Source organism: Hyperolius riggenbachi, chromosome 11 (assembly GCF_040937935.1).
Source record: "Hyperolius riggenbachi isolate aHypRig1 chromosome 11, aHypRig1.pri, whole genome shotgun sequence".
NCBI lineage: Eukaryota > Metazoa > Chordata > Amphibia > Anura > Hyperoliidae > Hyperolius > Hyperolius riggenbachi.
In genome coordinates this window covers 108,796,031-108,812,131 of record NC_090656.1, presented here as the reverse complement: position 1 = coordinate 108,812,131, position 16,101 = coordinate 108,796,031, and the positions used below count along the sequence as shown (strand labels likewise).

The 16,101-nt window shown below is 45.5% G+C and overlaps 1 protein-coding gene across 1 annotated transcript in view; it reads right to left on the bottom strand.

Moving 5' to 3' along the window:
* Positions 1 to 14,011, bottom strand: part of KCNQ1 (potassium voltage-gated channel subfamily Q member 1) — a 202,092-nt gene extending 188,081 nt beyond the window's left edge. Inside the window, exon 1 of the mRNA XM_068261481.1 lies at positions 13,793 to 14,011. The gene's annotated coding sequence lies outside the window, so the exon portion shown is untranslated. The remainder of the gene's footprint in view (positions 1 to 13,792) is intronic.
* Positions 14,012 to 16,101: the final 2,090 nt, after the last annotated feature.

Here is a 16,101-nt window from a genome sequence, read left to right as displayed (position 1 = left end):
GGTGGTGGCGAGAACGTGCGCGGGAGCAACAGGCGGCCATCCATTGCAACAGACGAATATCTACATCCCTGAGCAGAAATTGAAGTCCTGCAGGATGTAGATATACCATCTGTAACCACCTAAGTGGTTAATTTCCTTTTAACCCTATGATGCCCATGTATGGGTAGTGTATGCATCGCAGTCTAGGGCAAAATTTGGGGGGGGGGGGGGGGAGATAAAAGAAATAGGGATGTTTCGGGTTTTTTTTAATAAAAAAGGAATAATCTTGTATTAGGCCCCGTTCACACTGCACGCGTTTCCAGCCGCGTTTCGGGAACGCATGCAGATGGCCGACACGCACGACATCAGAACGTGCATAGAGTGCACTGTCTGATGTTCACACTGCATGCGTTCCGGACCTGTGCGGTCCGGGAACGCATGCTGCACGCATTTTTTGCAAAAAAACGCGTGGCTGTCCCATTTACTTTTCAGTGATGGGATCAGCCACGCAACGCACACAAATGGCGTGCATTCGCATGCGTTGCGTTCCGCACGCATGGCCACCCGCGTTTGTGATGTGAACAGGGCCCTAATAAAAAATAAATAAGATTGCTGCAGCAATCAGAGACCACCAAAAGGAAGCTCCATTAGTTGGAAGAAAGGGAAATAAAATTAATTTGGGTGCCAAGTTGGCCGAGCAATAAATCGTTAAAAAAAAAAAAAAAAAAAAGTGTAACTGTCGGGCATAAAATAAAAAATCAATTCTCCATTTTTATCTGGTAAACAAGTAATAAGGATGCTAACCAGGCAATCCAAAATTTAAAATCACTATTACTTTTCTTGTTGATAATTGATCATTCCCCAGTTTACCTGACTATTATTTGGTACACAAAAAGGAAGTTGCAGGGCATGCTAGGTTGTCCTTTTTTTGCTTCTCTATTTCCCCTCAGACTTAACTAATGCAGCCCGATTGGCTGAAGCCTCTTTCCCTCCTGTTTTCCCCTCCCACACCTCGGTTCCTCTCTGAGTGGCCAATATTCCTCACGCTTCTGCAACACACTTATCCGACCAGCATGATTTTGTTTGGACACTGGGGCCCATATGCAATTACCTTTATCTCCCGAGTTTTCTCCTAGGTGATATTTTCACACCTTGGTCATGTAATGCCTTTTAAACCACCAGCAAGCAAGAAAATACTCAAAATAATTGTGATAGTACTTTTTCATCTACCTCTGGTACTTTTTAAACTGCAAAGTGTTTAAAAGTTATTTTAAAAAGGGAGTTGAAAAATTATCTCCTAGGAGAAAAATGTAATTGCATATGGCCCTGGATGTGTTGCTATAGAAAGTCAATCCTCAATTTAGATTTCAGCATTAATCTAATTATAAAAATGACTGACCTGGTAGCACTGTAACACTTCATGCTGCTTGCATGTTGGGTCATTTGGTAAATGCACGAAAGGCAAGCAGAGAAGTAGGGTTTACATATGTTGGTTTTGTTTCTTTAAGAGGAAGTCATCAAATCCACTATCTACAGTACATTCTTCCCACTTTATACTTCCTGTAATGCTGATGAGACTTTCTAAAGAAGCATCTACTATTACATTCTGCTCATCGGCTTTCCCATGAACACCAGCTTTGTAATGGGTTTCAGGAATCAAAAGGCCTTTCAACCAAAAAGGTGTTTGCCCAACAAAATAAATGTTTGAAATGGTAACTAATAATAAAACCACAGGTAGCTACATAGTTACATAGTTAGTTTGGTTAAAAAAAAAAAAAAAAAAATGACATTTGTCCATCAAGTTCAGCCAGAGAAAAAAAAATAAAAAAAAAATAAAGAAAACACCATTCTGAACCTGCACATATCCCAGTTGATCCAGGGGAGGGCAAAACTAAAAAAAAAAACTACTTACAATGCCTGGGCCAATTAGCCTTAGGCTGGGTCCACACTAGGCACGGTTGCAGGACGGAGCCTGCAGTCCTTGATGCTGGTGGTGCAAACCTGAACACAAACGGATCCACACTGCCCTTTTGCAGCATACGTTTTTGATCAGTTTGCGGATTTTTTTTTTGGTGCCAAAAAAATAAATAAACAAACAGATGGGGGGGGGGGGGGGGGGGGTGTTTGAGAAAGCAGCCAAGACAGGGTGGCAGCGGGGAGGGGGTGGGGGGGTGGGGGGGTTGGGCTGCTAGACTTCCTGCAATGTCGCCCTCTATGCTTCGGAGCAGGAAGTGGCACAGCGAGCAGAGGAAGTAGAGAAGGTAATCGTCCCCACTCGCTGCAGACATATTTTAACAATTTCTGCGCAAGTAGCTGGAGGAGGAGCAGGGACAGGGGACCCAGGTGAGGGTGGGGGGGGGGGGGGGGGGAGGGAAACTACTCCCCTCCCCGCTGCCACCCTCGTCTTGGCTGCTTCCCCTCCAGCACGGTGGCCCCATTTCTCCCCACAGGCTGTAACACAGAAATGGATCCATTTCTGTATCCAAATCTGCCTGTGTAGAGGGGGATCCGTTTTCCTATTGCCTGCCACTACCCCTTCTGGTATCAGGATCCAGATGCGTTGCGGTAAAATGCAGCAGATCCGGACCTTCCGTTCAGGTTTTGAAAACGGGTCCCTGCAAACGTGTTTTTTGTTTGGGTGAAGACGGCTGGTATTTTTAACATTGCTATCCGTGGCTACAGTTTTGATCAGGTTTTAAAAACGGACACACGGATACGTTTCCGGACCTAGTGTGAACTAGCCCTTAAAAGGGAAAAATTCCTTCCTGACTCCAGATGGCAGTCAGATAAATCCCTGGGTCAACTCTTCCAGGAATTACCTAAAAATCATAGCTGTGGATTACCTTCAATGCAAGGAAAGCATCCAAGGCCTCCTCCAAGATTGCCATCTTGTGGCTACGGGAGCTGCACCTCCCAGCATTGGACACCTTATCGCACGTACAGCTTTTAGAACCAAAAAAAAATAAAAAACTGCAGGGGCCACCCACTATGCGCTTTGAGCCCACAAATTATAGCCACGATTTGCATAGCAGGTGGCCCTGCTGCTCTGGTGCCCAAGTTACTGTTAATAGCCGCTAATAGTGGCTATTAACTGAAAGGGCCTCCTTAAAGGGAACCTTAACTGAGAGGGATATGGATGTTTCCTTTTAAACAATACCAGTTGCTTGTCAGTCCTGCTGATCTCTTTGGCTGCAGTAATGGCTGAATCACACACCTGAAACAAGCATGTAGCTAATCCAGTCTGACTTCAGTCAGAGCACCTGATCTGCATGCTTGTTGAGGGGCTGTGGCTAAAAGTATTAGAGACACAGGATCAGCACGAGAGTCAGGCAACTGGTACTATTTTAAAAGGAAAAATCCATATCCTTCTCAATTTAGGTTCCCTTTAAAAAGGACTCACAAGGCAAAAGATCGAATCTATTCTTTACTCACCTGGGGCTTCTTCCAGCCCTTAGCAGCCATGTCAGTCCCTCGAGCTACAGATTGCCCAGCAAGCTCAAACCAGAACGCTTAGGGGTGTGTAAAGTGCTGACAGAGACTAAAAAGCCTCCTTACTGGCTATCTGTAACTCTGGCTGTTTCAAGTACTACCCCATAGAGCTATATAAATCCATGCCATGCACTGATGAGGATCAACCAACAGTCTGTATGCATGTTGGATTTGTTTGGCTCTGTAATATTAACAAGCTGACACCTCATTGCATTCTGGAGGTGTGGTTAGCTTACAAGGACAACAAAAAGAGGATTTGCATATTCAGCAGTGATGCATTGTGGGACACCTAAAATGCTCACTCCCACCTCAATAAACGCGAATGCCTTCTGTTTTTAGAAGGAAAACTTCTGTTTTGCAAAACCCTGAGCAAAAGGCTCCATTTACACTGACACATGCTGCCTCAGGCACATGCACTGCTCTGAACAAGCTCCTCTACTTCCGTGACATGATTAAGTTTGCAATGTTTATGAGAAGAATGTGCTGTTGGAGGCAGAGATCTGCCTGCTTGATATGTACAAAGTTAACATTCATCTGAACTATTTATCAAATGTGGAACAAGTGAGATGGGTTCATGTTGACTGATCTAGAGAAAACATTGAGACCTCTTTCACCGGGTAGGCTGAAGGCCCTGACCTCGCTGCCTGTCAGCTGCTTCTGCGCACGGCACAGGCTGCGTAGAGGCAGACACTGCACTGAGTCAGATCTTAGCACGGCTGCAACAGGATGAGTTTTTTGCTACCAGGTAACCGCATCATCTGTGAAACTATGACAAGCTTGGGGTTACAAAGGTGCTTGGAGGCCGGAAGACAGGAGGCTATACAAGTCCTGTAGTCCTCTGATTGGGCCCATCTCCTAAAAAAAAGGTAGTTGGCAGCTGGCCTGCTGTAGATATTCTATAATATGTGGAATATAAACCAAATATGATGCCTCACAACCAGCACTAGTCTTGCTTTGGTCACAGTATGATATAAAAAAAAAACTTCACATTTAAATGTTGCTCCCATCAATGCCTCTCATATCTTTTCATGTGGGTGCTCTATCTGGCTCTGCAACATGGGTTTAATTTAGTTCTTGTTCATATCATGCACATTGAGCAATATTCAGCACATTCGCAACCGCACTGCCCATTTAGGTCAACAGGCATGTTCAACTTGCATGTGTTGCAACAAATTCAGTTATGTCTACAGCATGTTCTGGATAACGCACATGAAAATGCCTAAGGCCTGGGATCCACTGGGAGCCATTTGCAGCGCATGCCATCTGCCAGCAATCGGCAAAGCACTGCGGAACCTCACAGTGGAACCCTATGGGGGTGGTTCTACTTGCAAGCGTTGCGATTGTGGAGCAAATTGAAATGGCTGTATTCAGCATTGGGGGAGCGATCCTGGAGCAAGCATGCAGCTAATCCAGTCAGATCTGACAATTTCAGAAACACCTGATCTGCTGCATGCTTGTCCAGGGTCTATGGCTAAAAGTATTAGAGACAGAGGATCAACAGGACTGCCTGAGTATTGCTCAAAAGTAAATAAATATGGCAGCCTCTATATTCCTCTCACTTCAGTTGTCCTTTAATTGGTGCTATTCATATCATATTTTTTAAAATGTATGGCAGGAGCAGTTTCAATGTCCAGTTTTGCACAACATTTGCAACAATTAACAATTGCTGTACATGGACTTTTAACAACCTACACACACACAAAAACAATGCAGTGTTTAAGATTCCAAATGTCTTTTTGAATGTGTGCAGTGTGAACAAAGCCTCCAGGCCTTGCATTACAAACTGCCAAGGCTACAGTAATTCCGCTATTAGTTGTCTATGCAGCTAGTGCTGGGGTACTCTTTAAAGGATACAGGAGGCCAAAAGTGTAAGTGCATTATTAGGGCCAGTGCTCCCTACAGCCCAGTGACTTTACTATCCCCTCCCCTTCCCTAATCCTAACCCTTAATCCTCCTGCCTATGCATGTGTCAATGCATGTAGGCAAATTCGACGGGTAGGCTATTTAGTCAGCAAACCCAATTCACATGGACGCTTGGCAAGTTCACATGGACGCTTGGCAAGCGTCTACGGCCAGTGTCCGGTACTTGTTGTCAAATGCTCAATCCCAATTTTCCCCGTCGTTCCAGGCGACCCTGGACTCTGCATGCTGCGTCCAAGGTCGACTACTGCCGTGTTTCGTGTGCCCCTATGGGGCCGAAAAATGGGAAGCCCCGGAAAGCCCGCGCAAGCCCCCGAACGAGACGCTGGCAAAAGGGACGCCACTAGAAGCCCGTCTGAACCGGCCCTTGCTTACCTGGGGCTTCTTCCAGCACCAAGAAGTCTCTGTGTCCCTCGCTCAGGGTCACGCTACCGCTGCCAGATTGGCGGCCGCTACAGAGGGGACAATGGGAGACTTGGTGACTTCGAAACTGCGGCAATGGACACAGAGACTTCTATAGGCTGGAAGAAGCCCCAGGTAAATAAACATGCACTTGTACTTTTGGCCTCTTGTATCCTTTAAACAAAGATACATTTATTTTATGTTCTTCTGGATACAGTCACAACTCACAAATATTTAGAAGTGGTCTGAGAATGAAGGAACATACACTATGATATTTCGGTTATCCCCTTCTGCAGGCACAAGTTCTCAGGTTACTGCACAAATCACAAACGTACTCTCAGCACACTTCTATCATATACATATTCTGACTCTTCCATATGGCAAGCCAGAAATACTGCTCTGCACGCAGCTAGGAAAGAAGGCGTGTCTAGATAAAATGACGTATGTCTTCATATGGGAAGGTAGAATAAATGCAACTTTGATTAACAAAACAATGGGCTAGATCTTGGACGGGAAAGACAATGGGTGATTCATCAATGCTTGCCTTTCAGTTGATTCAGGAGACGATCAAGCTACAAATGAGGTACTCACTGTTGAAACAGCAACATATTTACAAAGTCATTCTGTTAGGCTAGGTTTACACATTCATCAATTCTCTGCACATCACAGGTGCACAAGGTGGAATGGACCAAAGCCTTGGAGGTGGGCGCAGGAATGTTCTACCAAGGTCTTTTGCAGTGGAAAGCAAGTCTTCTGCACGTCCAATGAAAGCACACATCCAACCCGATGACTTCAGAAGTTCTCGTGTCCCCGAGTACCTCCAAAGACGCGCGGATCCGTACTGTGCAAGTTTGAGCTCACGCAATACGCATGCACCCATCTTTGGAAGCACTCGGGAATGCGAGTGCTTCCGAAGCCTTTCAAGGTGTTTCAGAGTAGCAAAATTTGGACAGGGGACAGTGATAAAAACGAGGAAATGCGGAGAGGACCAGGAGGTCTACGGGATCCAGACTTCCCTCAACATGGGTGAGCATCTAACTTCTTTAATCTCGTTTCAGAATTGCTTTACCATCTCAATGACTGTCCCTATAGCTGAACACAAAGAGATGTCACAATGTTTATGCTGGAGTTGATGAACTCGACCCTGCATTTTTTGTGTTTGAATGTTTCTAATGCCCTAAAGGTGTTTTGGTTTGATTTCTACTTAAAGGACAACTGTAGTGAGAGGGATATGGAGGCTGCCATATTGATTTCCTTTTAAGCAATACCAGTTGCCTGGCAGCCCTGCTGATCTATTTGGCTGCAGCAGTGTCTAAATAACCCCAGAAACAAGCATGCAGCTAATCTTGTCAGATCCGACAATGTCAGAAACACCTGATCTGCTGCATACTTGTTCAGGGTCTATGGCTAAAAGTATTAGAGGCAGAGGATCAGCAGGGCAGCCAAGCAACTGGTATTGCTTAAAAGAAAATTAATATGGCAGCCTCCACATACCTCTCACGACAGTCGTGCTTTAACTAATAAAGGACCTTGATGATTGAAATCTACGTCCTGTTTTGATGACTACCTGGCTGCCTGGGAGTAGATTTCAATACACCGACGCCACACGTCCTTGCCGCTTTCGTCACTTCAGACAGTCTCTATAACGGCAGAGCCCTTGAGCGGGTCAGGAGCCATTTTCATTGGCTCCTGACCCTGTCTATCAACGTAAGCGGCTCCCATTGGCTTACATTGATAGGCAGGGTCAGGAGCCAATGAAAGCGGCTCCTAATCGGCTCACAGGAACTCTGCCGTCATAGAGACAGCAGAGTGGGTGGCCCACGTGTGGCGGTGACGGCGATTGTGGTGAGTATGGGTGGTGATTTGTCGGTATTTGTTGCTATTCCGCCTTTTCTTGTACCAGCGGTCTCTGGTCCTTAAGGGGGCAGAGACCGCTGGTACTTAAAGAGAACCCGTGGTGTGTTTAAAGAATGTTATCTGCATACAGAGGCTGGATCTGCCTATACAGCCCAGCCTCTGTTGCTATCCCAAACCCCACTAAGGTCCCCCTGCACTCTGCAATCCCTCATAAATCACAGCCGTGCTGTGAGGCTGTGTTTACATCTGTAGTGTCAGTCTCAGCTGCTCCCCTGCCTCCTGCATAGCTCCGGTCCCTGCCCCCGTCCCTTCCCTCCAATCAGCAGGGAGGGAAGGGATGCAGGCAGGGACCAGAGTTCTGCAGGAGGCGGGGAGAGCAGCAGACTGACACTATAGAGATAAACACAGCCAGCTCTGACAAGCTGTTTGTCAGCAGCGTGGCTGTGATTTATGAGGGATTGCAGAGTGCAGGGGGACCTTAGGGGGGTTTGGGATAGCAACAGAGGCTGGGCTGTATAGGCAGATCCAGCCTCTGTATGCAGATAATATTCTTCAAACCCACCTCGGGTTCTCTTTAAATGGTTAAATCTTCACCATCAATGATCAAGACATTCAACAGATTCTGGTTTAAAGAGGAACCCGAGGTGTGAGACCTATGGAAACTGCCATGTATTTCCTTTTAAACAATACCAGTTGCCTGGCAGCCCTGCTGATATTTCTGGTCAGTTGGGTCTAAATCACACACCTGAAACAAGCATGCAGCTAATCTTGCTGATTTGTCAGACATCTGATCCACGATTGTTTAGGGTTTATGGCCTAAAGACTTACGCCTCGTATGCACGCCTGACTTAAGTTGGCTGAGGCGGCAGGTAACGACAACCTCAGCTGGCACCTGATGACGTACCCAACTCGGACGGATCAACCCAACTAGAGCGGCGCTGATTCCCCCGCTGATCCCATTGTTCACGCCACTTCCACGCCCACCATGAGGTGTCACGCATGCGCCGCTTTTCGTCCCCCAGTCACCCCCCCCCCCCACACACATGTAACAAGACAGTGTGCAGTCAGCTACACAGCTGATGCGCATGTGTGCAGCCTGGCCCAGCAATGTCACCCAAGGTATCAGCTACTGATCCCTGACAGGCGACATCAGTTGGGCATGTGTACGCACACCCCTAGATGAGGAGGAAAATGTTAACCCTTGCAAAGTTCCACTTTTTTGATTATAATTATTGTACACTAGTAAAAAGGCCCGCCCTTTTAAAAACAGGCACTAAGCTACAGCTGCTAGCCCCTCCTCCCCCCTGGCAATGTGGGCACATTGCACAAACGCATCCCGCTCGCCCGTCCCCCACCGCTGTCCTAAGTATATGCACACAAGGAGATGTTGCTTGCTTGGCAGTTGGAAAAAGCTTTTTTATTATTTCCCACAATACAATGAGGTTTACAGAAAGCAAACTGTCGAGTCTGGAAGCACAGACACAGGGACACAGGAGGATGCAGGGACACAGGAGTTTTATTATATAGGATAATGTTAATACCGCCTTCTGGCTGCTTTGGAAAACCCCAAATAAAATTTTCCAGGAATTTATGATGGGTAAGCTGCAGAAAGGCCAAAGCACATAGGAGGGAAGTGAGACCGCGCTTTTAACTGTTCCAGCACAGACACCGCTGTACATCTGTGTGCTGTCCTATAGGCCTGCCCTCAAATTTCTACACCAAGAGTAACAGTTAAGTAACTGGTGCAATTTTGTGTCAGTATATTTCTTTTAAATCATCATCTTCTAGAGGGCGTGATCACAGACAATTCTCAGAGAAGAGACACCAGCAACTGAGCTTTAGGTCATCATATAAAGGACCATCCACACAGGGTCAGGACCCGATCCCTCGGACAACATTGCTGGGCCAGACTATACAGACGCTGTACAGCTGACAAAGAGTCTGTTGCGGTCGGGGCGAGCAGCTCGGACAAAGCAATTGGCCATTGCTTGGCTGAGTTGATCCGCCAGGCGGATCGCTAGCCAAGCAGCGATCGTTCATCGGGGGCTGCTGTATACACAACAGATTATTGGCTGAGGCAGTCATTATCGGCCGCCTCAGTGTTGGTTGTGGAGGCAGCTTAAAGTAAACCAGGAGGTGAAGATAACCTAAAAAGATAAAAAATAAATAAAATGTCCTTTTTAGGAGTAGGAGGATAAATTGAATTGTTTAAGTATCAGAGGTTTTCTTTTATATTTAAAGGGAACCTAAACTGAGAAGGATATGTATTGTGTCTTTTAAAATAATACCAGTTGCCGGACTCTCCTGCTGATTCTGTGTCTCTAATGCTGGGTACACACCATGCGTTTTTTCGGTCAATTTTCCATCCGATTGATTTCCGATTCAATTCTGTTATCTTTTCTTATCTATTTCCATTCACTCCTATGAGAAATCGATCAGAAAAATGATCGAAAATAAGATCAGGCATGTCGGAAATCATCAATTGAACCATCTATCTAACACAAAAAAATTGTATGGAGTGTACCTAGCATAAAACATTTAGCCACAGCCCCTCAACAAGCATGCAGATCAGGTGCTCTGACTGAAGTCACATTGGATTAGCTGCATGCTTGTTTCAGGTGTGTGATTCAGCCACTACTGCAGCCAAAGAGATCAGCAGGACTGACAAGCAACTGGTATTGTTTAAAAGGAAACATCCATATCCCTCTGTGTTAAGGTTCCCTTTAAACATTTACAAAGTATGTTGAATGTGTTACTGTCTCTAATCAGTGGCAGCCTATTAAGTGTCTCATAGTTACAAAAAGTGCAATAGTTCATCACATCAGTGATGCTTACCATATTCCTGACAAGATACCCGACAAGACAGAAGCGGTCACTTCCAGGACTGTGGAGTCGGTACAAAAATTATCCAACACCAACTCTTCAGTTTATGAAACCACCGACTCAACTACCCAAAATTGCTCTGACTCCACAGTCCTTGCATGGCTTTGGAGTGGGTACAAAAATAGTCTTACTCCAACTCCTCAGTTTATGAAACCACCGACTCCGACGCCAGGTTCCCAAAAATTGATGCTACTCCTACTCCGACGCCACAGTCCTGGTCCCTTCCATGCCTATATATGAACTCTTTCAGGCACCAAAATAAAACAGCCTGTTATATGTTTTGTACTGTACATACACGTTTAGCTCACGTTACATTTTGTCTCAGGTACACTTAAAGAAAGATTAGCCGCTGCTGCATTTGATAGGTCGATTTTCAAGCCGCATAAAATTAACACAAAATCTGTATCATCTCAAAGTTTGCGTCTGTGGCAGGAAGAGGAATATTAGATTTAACCTCTGCTGAGTACCGATGTAGTACAGAGAGGAGTACTGTGGAAAATGGTCAATATCAAGTAGCTATCCATAGTTTACCACGTTACGTATATTAAAGCAACCCTGTGAGGAAAAGGAAAATTAGCAGTAGTAAGCCTCTAGAAAGGTCCAGGTGCTTCCCATGTCCTCCTCAACCCCACCACAGGTGATGAATCAGATGAAGACCGGTGCCACAACAAGCATGCCAAAGGACGATTCGACTGATCGAGCCAAAAATGTACTGATCAAACAAGCTGGAAAATGTTGGGCTGACTTAGCTGATTGCGTGCAGCAGTAATGGTGTCGGATATCGGGATGACCAATGAACATAACGAAAACCCTCGCCCGCTGACCCCCCCCCCCCCCAAAAAAAAACCGTCAATGTGTTCCCCGGGGTCCCATGCATTAAGATCTCTCATCTGTCCTGATGCCAGAGAGATTTCATGCTGGAATCAAATTGAGAATCAGCCTACAGTGTATGGGCAGCCAACAGATCTCTCTGTTCATATTTGGTTAGAGAGAGATCTGTCTATATGTCGCAAGGTGTATAGGTCCCTTCAGAGGCAGAGGATCAGCAGGACAGCCAGGCCACTGGTATTATTTAAAAGAAAATAAATATGGCAGCTCCATAGCCCTCTCACTTCAGTTGTCATGCATATGGCTTTCAGCCATGCATATGGCTTTCAACCTGCCCTAGAACTACAAGTCTAAGCATATCCCTCCAGCCTTTCACTTCACAGGATTCACAACTCTGTGTTATAGTTACAGGTAGGGCCTACTTCCACTACACCCGAATTTGGGCCAAACTTGCAGTGGTTCCCCGCATACGAGAGGGGCGGAGAAACTCTGCCTATCTAACTAGTGGCTTGCCGTCCAGATTGCACTGCGGAGTGAATCTGTACAGCATGCTGCAGATTTATGCATGGCGCAGCTTAGTGATTTGTGCTAAAGCTAAACAGCAGAACGGGAGCCACGGGGCGAATCTGTGGTGGTGAGTGGAAATGAGCCCGTAGTTATATGAAGTAAAAGGTTCTATTATTTTGTTCCTTCTGGTAGCGTAGAACTTTCCTGAAGGTAAACTTGGCAGACAATCAGATTCAGAAGGCTACTGATTGATTCCTGTCAGTTTGATTAGTCAGCCATCAGGAAAACATTAGCTTCTGAATCTGAGTAGCCCTGTACAAAGCTCCAATTCTACCCATAACTCCCTGTTCCTGTGGAAGGGGTGAAAGTCACCCAAAATTCAAATGTGAATATCACCCCTAACTGTAGTCAAGAAATTGAGATACATGTAACATCCCCATAGATTTTGGATCAGCAGGAACTGGAATTAAAGTGGACCTGAACTCAGACCTCTTCTCTGCTCTAAAAGATACACAACAGCATAATAACCTAATAACCATACAAAAAAAAAAATAATATTTCTTTGTTACAGCTCATACAAATACTAAAATAAATCGACACAGTTTCTACTTTCTACTTCCTGATTCCTGGAAGCAGACATATTGTTTACAGCCTGTGCTTTCAAATGGGCTTTTCTGCTATAGGCAGTCATGTGACACAGGGGGAGATCAAATTACAACTAGTAATTAGACACGAATGAGGAGGAATTACACAGGTTAAAAACTCTTTAAACAGGGTGCATTTGTGTTATGTTTTCCTTGTGTCCTGTGCAAGAGTTCAGGCCCACTTTAACTCTGCAGTAGAGGACGGCCTGGCGAGACACAGTCGGGGACCCCGGGCTGTCGGCTGAGAGCGGAGCGGGACATGTCAGCTGCAAGGGGCTGGAGAAAGCCCAAGGTAAGTAGAGGCGGGAAAGTGTTTATTTGCTTGATGACTTAAGGTGCCAATGAATGGTAATTGGAAGGTACGTATTATCGATTGTTCCCATAAAAAGGCCAATTATGTAATTTTCTCTCCAATTTGATCAAGAAATCCAAAATTCAGATCGATTATATTTTTGTCTACTTTAGGGGACCCAGCTGTAAAACTCATATAGATCAGTTCTCCAATCACAGTACCCTCTTAAAGCAGAAAGCGTTGTGACAGGCCAAATAGTGTATCAACAAATCATCATACATTGTCAAAACAACATACATTTAAAGTGATATTTTCCTTTTTAGTAGAATCAGTGTCCCCCTTGGCCGCTCGCTGGGCTGCAAACTTTTTATTCCAACTCTATGTCCACTTGGATAGTGGACATTGCGCACCAGGACCCTGTCGGGTTGCAAGGTTAGTACTGCTGATTGGTATTATGGGGTTAATTTATGGCATGCATGACTTCGTACATGCTCAGTAGCATTTGTGTGCTATTTTGATGGGTATGCTGAAATGTTGGTCCATGGGCATAAATTACTACAACCCACTGGAAACCTAGCAGTTCAAGAGGGTGTCATAGCTACATTTCCCTATGAGGTTTCCTGATAGATCCTCCTTTACATCGATTTTCACCACACAGTGCAGTTTTCAATGCAATTAGATCGCAAAAATTGTGTCAAAATATCACATCTGATTAAAAATATTGTACTGATAATAGTTACCTTTAAACTCATGCAAAGATCTGATTCAGCACCTGGTAATTCCTGCAACAGATGATCAAAACAGAACAATTCAAAAAGGCAACTTTCAGCTCACATCTGTACACAGGATAGTGCAGACTGGTCTCCCAGCTGCTCATCACTGCGGGGCTAAATGTTATCCCCTCACAGCTGTCCCATTGTATCAACTGCAGCGTCCTGAATCTCAGAAATATAAAGAAAGTAATCGTATGAGAAGAGGACAGAAGTCCTACCTAGTTTTCCTGCAGGATCCCCCAGCTTGCTTGAAGATCGCCGGGCAGCGGAGAGAGGAAAGAGATCTAGGAAGTGCTAAGGTTTCCTCTTGGATCGCACGCCTGCAGCATGACAACTTTCAGAACTTCACTTCCTAGTTTAGTTTCACTGCTTCTATTTTTTTACATCACCGTCAGAAAAACAAACCCACAAAAAATAGTTCATGTTCCTCAAGGAGGAATTTCAGAGCCCTGTGTGATCAGACACTACGGGAAGGCTTTCCAATAAGGCACGGAGCTACTCATGCTGCTGGCAGCCATTGAAGTTATTGTAACCTGAGACTTCTTGTTAAAAACCTCCCGTTTGGTTAACCCTTGGAGAGCTGGGAGAAGGAGCTGGCCTTGTGCTGGCATGCCTGGTCCTTCAGTGCGCACTGGAGGGCAGTCCATTGTGAGGACTGAAGCTAGAATGGACATGCCACAGCATACAATGACATTTTTTCGACATATTTTTTAAAGTTGAAATATAGTTGAACTGACTGAAACCCAAGTTTAAAATTATTTTATGTTTTCCTTATTGTAAAAACTGGAGTCTTATGAATGGTACACACCATGCAATTTCAGGTCTAATAAATCATTTACGACAGGGTTGATCTGATTTCCGATCGTTTTTCTGATAGAAGTGATCAGAAACTCAATCAGAAAAATTATCGGAAATCAGATTGGATCTGTTGGAAAGTATCGATTCCACAGAAAATCTGACAGGATATTGCATGGTGTGTACAAGGCATTAGACTAGGTTCGCAGTGGTGTGTTGTGCCGTAACAGCAGCATCCCCCATATGATGTACACAGTGTGGCAGGTGTGTTGCGTTATAACAGCGTGCAGCATCCCAACGTACCGCATGCAGTGCGTTACCGCAAAATATGTGCGTTAACACAGCAGCGGAAGGTTCTGGCAGAATAACGAACGATATGTTCTGCTTTTACCAGAGAACATGTGTGTTTACATTGGCAGTGAAGCATACTGTTTTAGAGGGCACACAATGCAACACCCCAATCTAAACCTAGCCCTATTGTTATTGTTCTAAGCTCTCCTTGGCTTCAACATGCCCCTCTTGAAAAATGGTACTTTTCCGTTAGCCGGGCGCATCCGGTAGGTGGCGCTAATTACATTAAAAGTTCACATTAACACAAAAGTGTTAATGTACCGCTTGTCGGTAGGTGGCGCTAATTACATGAATACTTGACGTCACTTAAAATGTTAATGTTGCCGAATGTATAGTGTTTGAAGTGGCCGGCTCGCTGCGGCCAAATATATATTAAAAAAGTGAGTTAATTAAATGACAAATAATGTAACAGATCAAGCCGCCGGCTTTGTGTCTCACTCTCCTCCCCTCTTGCCCTCTCTCCTATACAATACTGGCAGCCCTAGGGGGGGGGACATGTCGTCGTTCGTCGCGGCAGGGAATCCTGCCAGTGTTCTATAGGAGAGAGGGCAAGGGGGAGGAGAGTGAGACACGAAGCCGGCAGTTTGATCTGTTACATTGTTGCCGGCTTATTTGTCATTTAACTAACTCACTTTTTTAATATAGATTTGGCCGCAGCGAGCCGGCCACTTCAAACACTATACATTCAGCAACATTATCATTTTAAGTGACGTCAAGTATTCATGTAATTAGCGCCACCTGCCGACAAGCGGTTACATTAACACTTTTGTGCTACAGTGGTTTGTTGTCTGTACTGGCAATGTGTGGTGGCCCTGCAGTGCTGCAGTGGTGTGCTTGTCTGTACTGGCAATGTGTGGTGGCCCTGCAGTGCTGCAGTGGTTTGCTTGTCTGTACTGGCAATGTGTGGTGGCCCTGCAGTGCTACAGTGGTTTGCTTGTCTGTACTGGCAATGTGTGGTGGCCCTGCAGTGCTACAGGGGTTTGCTTGTCTGTACTGGCAATGTGTGGTGGCCCTGCAGTGCTACAGTGGTTTGCTTGTCTGTACTGACAATGTAGTGGTGTCCCTGCAGTGCTGCAGTGGTTTGCTTGTCTGTACTGGCAATGTGGTGGTGTCCCTGCAGTGCTACAGTGGTTTGCTTGTCTGTACTGACAATGTAGTGGTGTCCCTGCAGTGCTGCAGTGGTTTGCTTGTCTGTACTGGCAATGTGTGGTGTCCCTGCAGTGCTGCAGTGGTTTGCTTGTCTGTACTGGCAATGTGTGGTGGCCCTGCAGTGCTACAGGGGTTTGCTTGTCTGTACTGGCAATGTGTGGTGGCCCTGCAGTGCTACAGTGGTTTGCTTGTCTGTACTGGCAATGTGGTGGTGTCCCTGCAGTGCTACAGT